General features: G+C 40.2%; 1 long non-coding RNA gene across 3 annotated transcripts in view; it reads left to right on the top strand.

Annotated features, from left to right (window-relative positions):
- The window catches only part of LOC109028628 (uncharacterized), a 162,075-nt gene extending 154,935 nt beyond the window's left edge, over positions 1–7,140 (top strand). For all 3 annotated transcript variants that reach the window (XR_010135298.1, XR_002007643.4, XR_010135299.1), the window contains one exon: positions 3,088–7,140. This is a non-coding gene — a long non-coding RNA (uncharacterized lncRNA). The remainder of the gene's footprint in view (positions 1–3,087) is intronic.
- The last annotated feature ends 7,700 nt before the right edge of the window (positions 7,141–14,840 follow it).

Genomic DNA, 14,840 nt, shown 5'->3' with positions numbered 1-14,840 from the left:
CTATAAAAGGTCATGCTGACCATCGGAAAATTAGCTGGTATACATAACTTCATCATTTTAGCAGTTCAGTTAATCTCAGTTTCACAGCATAGAGTGGGGTGGAGAGGAGGAAAATCAATATGATGCCTAGGTCACAGTCTCTGAATTTGAAGCAGCATGGACTTCCTCCACATCAGAGGTAGATGCCTAGTGAATGCATCAGTGCTATGACTCCCTAGAACGTTATCATTTGGGGAGTTTCTGTTCAGCCCTCCAGATCTCCAGGGCCATTAACCAACAGCTGTTTGCCTGTGTTCAGGCCTATGGCTTAGATCTAAGGGTAACAGCGTCATCCTTGGGCATGTACAGTCAAAGATGGAGAGTTTTTATTCCTTGGTGGCTCTGGCTCATTTATCTTTAGAGTTTATTGCCAGTGATAAAGAACTCTTATATATCCTTAAATATGATGTTGTAACATGAAAACATGAGATTCTCAATATTAATGGTCTCTGGCACAGCAATTGCCTTATTAATGCTGGTGGAGATCTGGTTTCCCCAAGGGAAACCAGATGGCCCAATAATGATACAGTCATCCCCAATATTCATGGGGGATTGGTTTCAGGACTCCCCACCATCAGACACCAAAATCCATGGATGCTCAAGTCTCTGATACAAAGTGGCATAGTATTTAGATAGAATCTACACACTTCCTTCTGTATACATTAAATCATTTCTAGATTACTTACAATACCTAAATACTATGTAAATAGTTGTTATACTGGGTTTTCTTATATGTATTTTTGTTGTATTGCTACTTTTATTTTTTTCTAATATTTTTGATCTGTAGTTGGTTGAATCCACATATGTGGGACCCAGGGATATGGGTGTGGGGTATAGTTACAATCACAGCTTCATTGTAGCAGGCATCACAGCCTACCTCACATTAGCCATTAGCCGGGTGTACATGTGGGCCACAGCTTTGATAACAGTCATAGAGCAACAGTAATGAATTCCTGCTGTGGCCACACACTCATAAGCTCTTGACACGCACTATTTCACTAAATCCATCCCTATCATCCTAGGAGGCAGATCCTCTTATCCCCATTTACACATGAGGAAATGGAGGCTCTGAGAGGCAAAGTCACTTGCTCAACATTACAAAAGCTGCTGTAGAGAGGCAGTGCTGAGGCTTATAGCTATGCCTGCCTAACCCCAAAACCCCTGTGGGTTGAATCTCTGTGCCGTGTTATCTCAACACAGCACAATTTTCAATGTGGAAGATACCCAGATAGGGAGTCCTGCATCCTGGCTGATGAGGGGGTGGGGGAAGGAGGCCTCAGTGAGAACAGCAAACCGGGGAAGTTTATTTCTCTTGTATTGCACCCCACCCCCACCAGCCAGTACAGTGCTGGGGAGAAGCCACGTGCAGACTGTCACCCTTGACTTTGAAAGGCCCAGCTGCCATCTATAGAAGAGGAACTCCAAGCAAAACGACAACTGTCTTTCCAATTCTACCACAGATGCCATTTCACTCTTGCAAAAAACTGTGTTTATTTTCAGAGATACCTTTGAAACTTCAAATAGACAATGACCCTTGCTCAGTCAACCTGCGGCTGCCTCTTCATCTCCTAATGGTGAATTCCAAAAGCAGCTGACAACCCCAGGTCTGGTTAGAGGAGAATGAGACCAGCAGGGGAGCTCGGCCAGGCTGAAAGGATAAAGTGATTGGAACTAAAAGGGCTAAAGACAGGCCAGGGGGAGGAGGGACTCCAGAGAGAAGGGAGAAGCTAGGGAACATCAGGATGAACCCCAAACCTGCTAATGCCCCTTCTATGCTCAAATCCTCTCTCCTCAAACACAAGCTTCCAGTAGCACAGCTAGTTCCCAGCTCTACCAGCGCTGGGCCCTGCCCCTTCAAGACCAGACTGTACAAGGCCCAGGATTCAGGCCGAATTAGCTCTGACTCTGATAGTGCCCCATCCCTCATGTACCTTGACTGTCAGTTGCTCTGGCACCCACCATTAGATCTGATTATCCAAGACTGTGGATTCAATTCCTCTTGATGCCCCCTTGCTGCAATTCATTTGATGTGACTCTCCAGACATTTTATTCTAACTTGCTATGAGCTAGGCTTTGTGCTGCATCCTGCAAAGGATCAAAGGAGTTGAATCTTGGCTCTGCTACTGGAGAGCCCTGAGCAAGTTCCCTAACAACTCCTCCCTTTTCTGTAAAATGAGTATACTATACCCACCCTGCTGGCTCTTGGGATGTCATCATCATTAAATATATTAAGGCACCAAGCTTAGCTTGGAGGTAGCTGGGACTTTGCTAGGTGGTATGAGATGGAGGCAAACGGCCCCAGTTAAAAGCTCACCTGCAACCAAGGCACAGCTGCAGGTGCGTAGGGTGTATGTCTGGAGAATGTACAGCAGCAGCAGGAGTAATGTGTGGGCAGAGGTTGGAGGAAATGTGAGAGAATAGGATAAAAAGGTAAGTGTGGGGCAATGGCTCCACCATGGTGCCCTGGTGACTTGCACCTAACCAGAGAAGCTACCTCTTGAATGGCTTGGCACAATGCCTGTGCTCCTCCAAGGACATGAGGCTTGTAGGAGCTGCTGTGAAGCCATCTCCCACTCATCCCCCTCTCTCCTTGAGAGGTTGTCATGAATCAGTTTCTCAAGGTCTCCAGGGTGCTGACAAGGTTTGGCGCTTTCTGCCCTGTTTCCCCCACTCCAAAAGTAGAGCTGCAGAACACGAAACTGTTCAGCCAAAATCTGCAAGTGTCCCAGCTCATGGTGTAGTCACCTGATCCCTTCCATTTCAGCTTTGCTCAGTTTGGTGTTTGGGAAAGATCATGGGGAACTGGCCCCCCTTTTCACTGTCTATATAAAAATAATAACTGTCTAAATCTATAAGTGGTTCACTGTCTATTACCAGCTGAATTAGCCAGGCTTTGGCCTTGGCTTTGTTTTGTCTCATGTGCATGAGCTTGGCAACAAATATACGTCAAATTGTAGAGGTAGAATATTAGGGTGAGAACGTATTTGTGAGGTTTTTGAGCTATATCATCCTTTTGGATTTCTGACCTTTTGCCTTCTATTTTCACAGCTAACCCTAAGATGACTGGCCTCTGACACTTGAGCCATCCCATCATCTGTCATGGGTTGACCCATCCATCCCCTCGATGAGCCTGACCTTCAGGACCACTGACAGAGGAGCAGTCAATAAAAATTAATTGTTAAATACCCAGAAAATCTGAAATGGTATTTAATATGCAGTTCATCAAGAGCAAAAGTTCCTTAAATCTTCATCTAGAAAAGTTATTTATAAGGGATGAATATGTTGTATAAATATGTTGTATGCAAATATTATATTCAAGGGCAAGACCATGAAAACAGTTTAAGAATCTGACAGGGAATTGGATAAAGACATCAGAGTGCACTTGTCAAAATACAGCTATCAAGAATGATGACGTTGAAAAATAGTTTAGCAATATAATTGTCTAGAACCACAGGGAGTCTGAGATTTTACCCAACTTGTAAGTTAACAACTCTGCTATAGCTTCATGAAAGAAGACACAAGACTCCTGGGTCAGGAACAAAGGTCTCTAATACGCACAGCAATATCAGGAGCCAGAATTTCAGGATCTTTTTTCCTGCCAGTTTCTCAAGTCCTAATTACCACAGAGTTATAGGAAAGGGCCAGGTAACACTAGCACTGCCATCAGTGGCTGTATTACAGAACAGGAACTCCAAGCTTAGGAAACCCAAATCTTTTATAGTTGACAATAAACACATCTGCCATTGTTCTGAAGGGAGATGCTACCCCAATCTTCCACACCTGTTCACTATATAAATATCTGTGAAAAGATAGACAGGAAAGTAGGTGGAGAATGCCTCTGCTCACAAGATGTGCAGAAACGTGAGAGGCTCATGGAGAACTGTTTCCCTACAATGACAAAATGCTGACGATATATTGTTATGTAAAATAAAGCAGGCATTTTTCACCTCATTTTCATGAAATATAGGTGTGTTTATAAAGATATTTAGAAAAGTATGAAAGGACATTCATCCAGATATCAATAGAAGAGTTTATTATTTTTGCTAGTTGTAAGTTCAAACTTTTCTAGTAAAAATAGATTACTTGTGAAATTATTTTTAATTTTTTTTTTTTTTTTTTTTGAGATGATGGAGTCTTGCTCTGTTGCCCAGGCTCGAGTGCAGTGGCATGATCTCAGCTCACTGCAACATCCACCTCCTGGGTTCAAGCAATTCTCCTGCCTCAGCCTCCTGAGTAGCTGGGATTATAGGTGCATGCCACCATGCCCAGCTAATTTTTGTATTTTTAGTAGAGACAGGATTTCACCATGTTGGTCAGGCTGGTCTCGAACTCTTGACCTCGTGATCTGCCCACCTCGGCCTCCCAAAGTGCTAGAATTACGGGCGTGAGCCACTGCACCCCTCCTAAATGTCAATTTAATAACTGAGGGAGCCCTTAAAATACCCCGCTGACTTCCACACGGGTGTGTAAAATAGAATCTGCTCACGTCTTAGAGGAGATAAGTACATGCTTAATGTTCTTAGGAGAGACCTGCTTTTTGACATGGAAGCTGTGGTATTGTTGACAAGAGCATACCTCCTTAAACCATGCAAACCACGTTCACATCAGAGCTGCCTACGAATGATTATTTTCCATGAGGCTATGCTCCCTCCTGCCTGCCTCAGTGGCAAGTGTGACTCAGCAAGTGTATCCAGGGCATCCCTCACTCTTACTTATTTTTGCCAAATGCAGTGGAAATGTATAGACTCTTTTTCATATTTATGTTGGCTGCAGAGCATAAATCTGAATAGGTTCTCCAAAGTAAGCTTTTTCTGCATGCATTTGCTCCCAATGATGATAAGTATTATGAATTGCTTTATAGTAATCATTATGCTTTTCCATATGTTTTACGGTTAGTCTGTGCTATAAACTTGTTTGGTTTAATGATTTGGGTTCTCTCTCTCTCTTCTCTCCTCTTTCTCTCTCTCTCTCTCTCACACACACACACACACACACTATACAACATACAGTTTCTTGTCTTTAAACAGGGATAGTGATTACCTTATAGATTGTGATTAGGATCAGATAAACTATAAGTAAAGCCCTGTGGTATAATGTGTGGGACAAAACTAACACAATTTCAAATTTTCTGCAACAAGTAAACAGTATTTTATAATTGACAAAACTAAAAACGAACTTTAAACTTAAAATTTCATATTACACAATTGACAATTCAATTAACTTTCCAATATTAGTGTCTCTGCGTATATATGTGTACAGAGACATATGTAACTTATTTAACTTTAAAGTATATTTTCTAATAGCTATTTAAGAGCCATCAAACTTTCCAAAAAAAGAGATAGCTTTTAAAAATAAGTGTTTCAACTTGTGATAGTTACTTGCATAAATTGATAATTTAACCAGCTAATTATTAAATCTATAATAGACAGGATGAAGCAGCATTAGGAGAGGGTATTTATCAGTTGCCTGGGGCTGTCTCATAGCTTAGTTGAAATTCTTTTGGTTGCAAATATCACAAACCCACTTCAAATTAGCTTAAGCTCAGGCAAAATTTGCTGGAAGGATCCTGAGGCAGTAGCTCCAAAAGTCAAAGAAAAAGCTAAATAACCCAGTGATCAGGAAAAAGGAAGAATAAAGTAGGAACCTCTAGGGCCCAAGGTTGTGGATTTTTCTTCTAGAGACTTGACATGTACATTACTCGGCAATATTTTCCCATTTGCTTTTTCTCTTGACTTTAATTCTGGAGAGAGAGGAATTGAGTGGTGCAGCTTGGGTCAGGTGTCCACATGTCCACACCTGTTGTAAGCACCTATGGCTGAGAGGTCAGGGTCACATAACAGAAGTATGGCTGCTGGGGCCCACGCCCATGCATGTGCATGTGTTGTGTATATGCATTTCTCTGTGTGTGGCAGGGAGTGCAAAGGTGGATGGGGGTGACACTCAGGGATCTGTGGCTGGACTGGCATCCCTAAGGTTCTTCTCCACACATGTTTTTGCTTCAGAGGGATAGAAATTTCCATTCCTCTTACATTTTTATAACATTGTTAGATCACTTCCTCACTCTGGATTTTGGTGTTCTAACCAATTTAGGTATTGTTCATAGGCAATACCTAAATGCTCTTTGAGCTTCCGCAGTGCACATTAATACTTCATCCAGCAACTTGCAGAGTCTATCTCAGTAGAAAATTCAGCTGGTTTCACTTGGAAACACCCACTGCCCTTAGTAATGGAGCTGCCAAGAATGAATCATGCTCAAATTTGTCCTTTTAGCAGAATAATGCTACCCTCTGACACCAACTGAATAGGCTTTTATCTTTTGGGGAAGTAAATTTTCTTCCTCCATGCAGTTTCATTAATATTTGTGAACTGAGCCGCCATGCTTGCCTGCATGCCTGTGCCCGGCCCTCTTGCGGCAGCCCACTCCCACTCCCCTTAATTCACTAATCATCTGCACACAACGGGCTGGAGGAAGATGGAACTTAGCTGGGGCAGGGACCTGGTTGTGAACCCTTGGCCTAATGGAGACTTGGTCAAGCAATATCAACTGTCACGACTTTTATTTCCTGATCTGTAAACTGGGATCAGAATCCCCCCCCGCCTTTTTTTTTTTTTTTTCATGACGGAATCTCACTCTGTCGCCCAGGCTGGAGCGCAGTGGCGCGATCTCAGATCACTGCAAGCTCTGCCTCCCAGGTTCACGCCATTCTCCTGCCTCAGCCTCCCAAGTAGCTGGGACTACAGGTACCAGCCACCACGCCAGCTAATTTCTTTTTGCATTTTCAGTAGAGATGGGGTTTCACTGTGTTAGCCAGGATGGTCTCGATCTCCTGACCTTGTGATCTGCCTGTCTCGGCCTTCCAAAGCACTGGGATTACAGGCGTGAGCCACCGTGCCCGGCCCAGAATCCCCATTTTATCCAAAGAGCTGAAAGAAGGCAGTGGGGATAATAAGTGTGAATGTAGTTTGGATGCTGTAAATTTCTATGTAAATGTTAAGTATATTCTCCATTAAAAAATTCACCAACCTCATTCTCTTGGGTGTGTTAAATCACATGCATTCATGTTTCCAGTCAACCAGAGACCCCACTTTTTCCAAACTATGTGGCAGAGGAATAAAATCTGTAATTATTTTGTTTGAGCTACTTCTTTCATTTTAGAAACTGTGAAATCATCAGAGAAAATAAATACTCTGTGATATTCACACATACTTCTATGAGAGTAATTAGGAGACTCTTTGGCAAAGTTACATATAAAATATCCCCAGGAGATTCATTTTCTACCAAACCATTCAATAAAAATGAAAAACACTCCTCCCAACTCTACTCCCACCTAATTCCCTCAAGACCCCATATCATTGTAGTTTTATCAGGGTTACTTATATTTTGTTGCAAATACAATTATTACTTTGTTACCTAGGCCCTTAAGATGTAAGAGTTTTATGCACATAGGGTCACCACACATGATTCTGCATTATTCAGAAGAGGTAAATCATTTGTTCTCCTGCAAAAATAGCCGTGTATCTATAAAATATCCTTCCCATCCTGAAGATAATTTATGCCTCCTGACCCTCAAAGAAAATGAGAATTTCTGGCCACGGGCTTGGGGTGCATCCATTAGTGGCTCACCCATGTGTTCACAACTGCATCATTTAACAGCACATCTGACTGACCGCACAAATTTGTGTAGTAAGCCACGTTGGCCAGCAGGTGAAATTCAAAGGCAGGATTATCAATAGCATCAACAGCTACAGAAGGGTCAAGGAAAAGAATTATAAAGGTCATTGTTCAGAGAGAAGGTGGCCACTGGTGACTTTGGAGAGGCCAATGGCAGAATGGCAGAATGAAGAAGTCAGAATGCAAAGATATAAGGCAGGTTTTGATGCTGAGAAAATAGGAACATAGGTAGTTATTTGCTTGACAAGTAAACTGACAACTAAAAGGAGGGATAGAACGATGCCTCAAAAGAGGCAATTCATTTATTTTCTTAGTTGAATAGCCAAAACATGTTCATGTTTGAAGGCCAAGGGGAAGGAGCTAATGAAATCTACTGGTTATAAGCTGTGCAACCTTTGACAAGTTACTTGATTTCTCTAAACCTTAAAAGCATCTCTTGTAAAACAGGGGTAATAATACTATATATTTCTTTGGGATATTGTGATCTTTAAGTGAGGTAATTTATGAAATACTTAGCTTCACACAGTGCTAAGTACCCATTAAGTGATCAATAGATAAAGTACTGATTTACAAAGAGAAATAGGAGGAGGAAAAGTAAGAAAGAGGCATCCAAGGCAGCAACAGAAGAGAGAAGAAGAGGAGGAGATGGCAATGAAGGAGCTAGAAAGGAACCCCTGCAGCTGTAGGGAGAAAGGATGGCTGAATGTGCAGAGAAGAATTTTCCATCGTAAAGAGGAGGATAAGATAAAGCTTCTGGTGGACATTTCCAAATTTCTCAACAAAGGCGACAGTTTTGTTGAGACAATAGCAGGAAGGGGGTGGTTAGAAGACAGGGAAAAGAGCCCAGGATTGCCACTGTGAAATACACATTAAGACTTCACAGAGGTGAACGTGGAGATTATAGAGTAGCCACAAGAGCCGATTTGAAATAAAAAGAGAAGTCCAAGGCCAGGCACCCAGGGGCAGAACAGCAGGTTAGGACAGAGCAGAAACTCAAGGGAGAGAAGACAACTGAGAAGAGGTGAGGGCAGGCTGTCTTCCTTTTGTGTGCTTTTCCTTCCCTTTCTTTCCTTCTCTCTGATTTCCTTTCCTTTTCTCCTTCTCTCTTTTCCTTTCTGATTTCTTCTTTAAGAAGTAATAAATAGTAGAAAGAGTGGTTAATCATTCCTTCTTCAGTGTTTTCCACCTTCTCATGAGACTCAAAGAATTGATGTCTGTTCTGTAGGCTCTTGTAAAACATATTCAGTTCGTCTGCAGAAGGAGCTGTATAGATGAAAATAGCACTAATAAATGCTGAAAGTCTCACAGTATTAACATGATTATATGCAGCCTGAAAATGGATTTCAAAGCCAGAGAAGCTTAGGTATCAGAAAGATAAATGTAAATGTAATTGGAAATCTATCCTAGCCTTGTATCTGCCTGCACTATTTACTCTGTTTTGGGGCTTTCTTTGTGATTAAGCTATTAAAATGCAATCACTCTCCCTTTTTAGGCCAGCCAAAACAATGTAATTTTTTTCAAGCAAAGTATAACTATAAAAAGTTAAAATACAGAACATGACATTACATATCATCTAAAATATCTTTGAATAAATTTACTAGTTTATTGAAGAAGTGTTTAGTGAGAACCTACTATGTGCTAGGCATTGTGCATTTAATGGGGCTATAGGCCTCGTGGTTCCCATAATCATCAACACTGACAATCTTTAGAAAAAATTTCAATTCTGGACAACATGGAAAATTAACATAAGCCATTGCCTCCCTTCCTCAAATCCAACTTAGTAGATTTTAGGGAAAGAAACAGAAGACATGTGGATGGATCCCAGCACTTAACACCAAAACCATGAAAAACCCATGGGAAGATGAAAGATAGTTGAATTCCTGTGAGATAGGAAGATGATAGCCTATATCAGGAGAAGCCCAGGGCCATAGATGGGATACATGCTTGGAAGTGCTGGCTGAGTGTACCTTTTATCTCTCTTACCCTGACCTCAGTGGGCTATTGATCTCCTATTGTTTGAGTGGCAAAGCACCTCCCCAAATCAGAATGTATCAGAGCAGTTAGCCAACATTGGCGCAGAGCTGGAGACCCTCTGGAGTGAGAATAAGTGTGGGGAAGCTGGCCAGCCCCTGAAAATTTCCTCCTTACCTCTCCAACCCCAAAGCAGAGAGGAGCAGTTGGAAGAGAGAAGTTACCGGGGCTCTCTGAGGGTGAGGTCTCAGGAGGTACAGGGTAGGGAGAGGTAGGAGAAAGCAAACTGGAAGTGGTTGATTCCTGATGGAAACATCTGAAGCTGTGCAGCTTAAAGCATACTCCCCACCCCTAAACTCACAGTCTAAGATTTTGATTCTCCTTCAGGTATACATTACTCTCCGTGTCAACTGAAATTCCCAAGGGACATGCAAGGTTTGGGGGTGGGGATTTAGGAGTTGTTTAATAAGACTTCTCCGGAGCACACACACCCTGAAAGGCAGTATATCAAGAAATATCTACTAGAGACACTTAAAATAAGCCTAGTAAATATCTTTTAAAAGGGAAGGAGTGATATTTGAACACGAAGTAAGAACAAGTAGTTACAGATAAGAAACAATGGGATATCCTGGGCATGAAAAATATAAGTATAGAAATGAAAAACTCAGTAGATGTGTTGAAAAACTGAATGGATACTTCCAAAGACTAAACTAGTGACCTGGAATTTCAAGTTGAGGAATTCTTCCAGAGAGTACCAGGAAGGGTTAATGAGATGAAGAGAATAAAATTAACATTGAGAGACATGGAAGACAGAAAAGTATCAGCATTGATTCAATGCATGTTCCAGGAAGAAATAGAACAGTAACGCTTTATGCAAGAAGACAGTGAAATAATATTTTTTCAATGCTGAACATAGATATTTTTGAACCTAGAACTTTGTAACCAGTTAAGTTTTTATTTAAATATGATTGTGAGATAAAGATATTTTCAGGTTCACAGGGCCTAAAAATTGTTTCCTACTTCAAGAACATATTTGAAAGAAATACTCTAGCAAAGAGAAGAGATTAATTCAGGAGAGAAAAATGAGGTATAGGAAGTATGGGTGAGTAGATAAGTTTTATTGTTGCTTAGATGTGCAATGACCTCCTATACTTCCTTCTTACAAAAACCAAAGCATAGCCATGACAATACAAAGTAAACACTCTCAATGAGTATAAATTTAGTTATTATAAAAATTACAAATTAATGTTACAACTTAATGGGAATTTTATAAGGAGAAACCATTAAATGAATAGAAATAAGAAGTTAACTGTTCAAAAAGAACATGTGATTTATTCAGTGGGAGACAAGAAAGAGGGAAAAGGAACTGCTTAAGTGCTGTTGGATTTTAAAAAGTGAGATTTAAAAATATGTTGCTCCCAGGAGATATATATAACAAAAAATACAGAAAAATTGAAAGTATAGCTTGTATAGATATTAACAACAAACTCTTGTATAACAATGTTCACATTAGACAAAATTGAATTAAAAGGGGAAAACATCACGTGAGTTAAAAAGGAAAGTTATACATTGTGAAAGGAGCTAGGAGAGATTATAATTGTGAATCAAAATGCACCTTAAAATATGCAACTGAATAAAGCAACAGAGAGCATGTATAGATCAGCAACTAGAGCTGGAGATTATAAGACAACATTTTTAATAAGTGACAGATCATGCAGAAAATATAAACAAAGAGATAAATCTGAATTAATATGATAAATAATCTGGACTGTGTATAAAAAGCTATATTCTTAGAATTCTTGGAAAAATAACAAATAGTATCATGTAATAAACACAAAAGAAGCCTTAATAAGTTCCAAAGAATCAAAAACCAATATTATATTTTCTTATAATGCAACAAAATTAGAAATGAATAACTTGTATAACTAAAAAATTTGTCCTATGTTGAGGGGAGGGGTGAGATAAGCATTCATTGGTTAAGGAAGAAATCATCAGGCAAATTGCATTCACTTAAATGTGAGTGATAATGAAGGTGCCACATTTTAAATTTGTGAGATGCAGCTAAAGCGATATTTAGAGGGAAATTTAAACCTTTCATTACATATAACAGAGAGCAACAACAAAAAGGTTACTACAAAAAAGTTTAGCATTCAACTCTAAAGGGTAGATAAAAAGCAGCAAAGTCAATACAAAGAAACAAGAAAGAATGTAACAATAAGGATAAGGACAGAAATTGATGAGAACAGAAAGAAGCAATTTAGGTAATTAATAAAGTTGGTTCTTTGAAGACTAATAAGACGAATTTCTGGCTATATTAATCAAGGAAAAAGGGGAGAAGACGCAAAGTAAGCATCCAACAGAATTTGAAGGTGAAAATACCTACCAATATAACTGTAATAAGTAAGATTTGAACAAAAATACAGCACTCAAAATATAAAATAAATAAACACCAGTCCATATTGATATAAATAAGTGGAGGAGAATAGACAAATCTCCCATGCAGAAGAATTCCAAATAATTTATGTAGATACTCTGTCCTTGAGGTGGAATACTCCTCACTTCCAAACAGTGCACACTGTGGAAAGGGGGATAAAAAGCATCACTTCACAGTAGAGACACCTGGGCAACCCACCCTCAGTCAGTGATCAAGGCCAACCTCAACAGTGATGAGTGATGTTGGTATTGTGTACACTTTATATGATGTGATGAAAATGGCACTTTATCTGTGCATTTGTGAGATGCAGCTTTCCCCAAATACATAATTCCTGTCTAATGATGAGAAAAACATCAGACAGATCCAACTGAATGACATTCTATAAAAACTTAACAAGCAGGGAGAATCACTTGAATCCGTGAGGCGGAGGTTGCAGTGAGCCGAGATCGCACCATTGCACTCCAGCCTGGGCGACAGGGTGAGATTCTGTCTCAGAAAAAAACAAACAAACAAACAACAACAACAACAAAAATCCCCCAAAAACTGTCTAAGTCATCCAAAACAAGGCAAGTATGAGAACCTGTCCCTGCTGAGAAGAGCCTAAGAAGACATAACTCAGTGTACTGTGGGATTACGTGCTCCTAGAACAGAAAAAAGTGTATTAGATGAAAACCAAGAAAGTCAGAATAAACTGTAGACTCTAAAATAATGTATTAACATTGGTTCATTAATGTAGCAAATGTACCACACTAATGGAAGATTTACTACTAGAGGAAACTGGGAATGGGCTTTATGGGAGCTCTCTGTACTATCTTTGTAAATTTTCGTAATTTCAAAACTGTCCTAAAAGAAATATTTGATTTCAAAAAAATACTATGAACAAAAGCAGTGATAAATTTGAAAATCTAGAAGGCGTAGGCCGGGTGCGGTGGCTCACGCCTGTAATCCCAGCACTTTGGGAGGCCGAGGCGGGCAGATCACGAGGTCAGGAGATCGAGACCATGGTGAAACCCCATCTCTACTAAAAGTACAAAAAATTAGCCGGGCGCAGTGGCAGGCGCCTGTAGTCCCAGCTACTCAGAAGGCTGAGGCAGGAGAATGGTGTGAACCCAGGAGGCAGAGCCTGCAGTGAGCCGAGATTGCGCCATTGCACTCCAGCCTGGGCGACAGAGCGAGACTCCATCTCAAAAAAAAAAAAAAAAAAAAAAAAAAAAGAAAATCTAGAAGGCATGGACACGTTTCTGAAAACAGGGAAAAAAAATCCAACAAAGATCAGAGTTTGGTGCGTGGTGAGGGTTTGGTCTCTACTTCCAAGATGGCACTGTGGAGGCTGTGTCCTCACATGGTAGGAGGTCAAAGGCAGAAAGGGGCCAAATGCTGTGTCTGGCCTCTTTTATAAGATACTAAATCTCACTCACAAGGGAAGAGCCCTCATGACCTAGTCACCTCCTAAAGGCCTCTCCTCTTAATACTTTGCATTAGAGATTATGTTTCAACATGAATTTTGAAGGGGCATAAATATTCCCATCATAGCAGAGGTATAACGATCAGAAGGTGTGCAGGTGTTAAGGGGATAATAAATAACACCATCTTTATACCACATCAAGTCAGAAAAAAATTAAAAAAAGACATGTGAGTAAGGTAGATGGAAATAAAACATTACCTTATAACTGATGAAGCTGATATTGAAGAATGGGCTTGGATCAGCCAGTCTGGTGGATTTGCAGACATTTTACCTCTGAATTTTAGAGATTTACCCTGCTGTTGGCACAGACAGACAATTAGGCTGACCTCACTGCATAGCTGACAGTGTGAAGGAGTTCTTGGGCAGGTGAGCTCCCCAATGGGATACACAGAAAGGACAGAGCTACATATGCCTAGTTTCTTCTAAACTCATTAGTTAAATCATTTTTACAAAATGAAGAGTAAATAAGGATATAGAATTAGACCAGAAGTGAGGAAAAGAGGAAAACTTTAAAGGTCACTAATTTTTGACTTCTAAAAAAATAATAGATGCTGGCGAGGTTGTGGAGAAAAAGGAACACTTACACACTAATGGTGAGAGTGTAAATTAGTTCAACCATTGTGGAAGACAACATGGAGATTCTTCAAAGACCTAAAGTCAGAAATACCATTTGACCCAGTAATCCTATTACTGGGGACATACCCAAAGGAATATAAATCATTCTGTAATAAAGACCCATGCATGTGTATGTTCATTGCAGCACTATTCACAATAGCAAAGACATGGAATCAACCTAAAAACCCACCAATGATAGACTGGATAAAGAAAAAGATAGGGTGTACATATATACCATGGAATTCTATGCAGTCACAAAAAATAATGAGGTCATGTCCTTTGCAGGAGTGTGGATGGAGCTGGAGGCCATTATCCTTAGCAAAACAACACAGGACCAGAAAACCAAATACCACATGTTTTTACTTATAAGTGGGAGCTAAATGATGAGAACACATGGATACATAGAAGGAAACAACACGCGCTGGTGCCTTTCAATGGGTGGAGGCTGGGAGGAGGGAGAAGATCAGGAAAAATAACTGTGTACTCGGCTTAATACCGGAGTGATGAAATAATCTGCACAACAGACCCCCATGACACAACTTTACCTATGTAACAAACCTGCATTTGTACCCCTGAACTTAAAATAAAAGTTAGAAGAAAATAAAAAACAAAAGTCATTATTTATAGATGACTTGTTCATCCAT

This window comes from Gorilla gorilla, chromosome 8 (assembly GCF_029281585.2).
Source record: "Gorilla gorilla gorilla isolate KB3781 chromosome 8, NHGRI_mGorGor1-v2.1_pri, whole genome shotgun sequence".
Taxonomy (NCBI): domain Eukaryota; kingdom Metazoa; phylum Chordata; class Mammalia; order Primates; family Hominidae; genus Gorilla; species Gorilla gorilla.
Note: the sequence above shows the minus strand (reverse complement) of the source record. Positions and strands in the feature narration are given on the sequence as shown.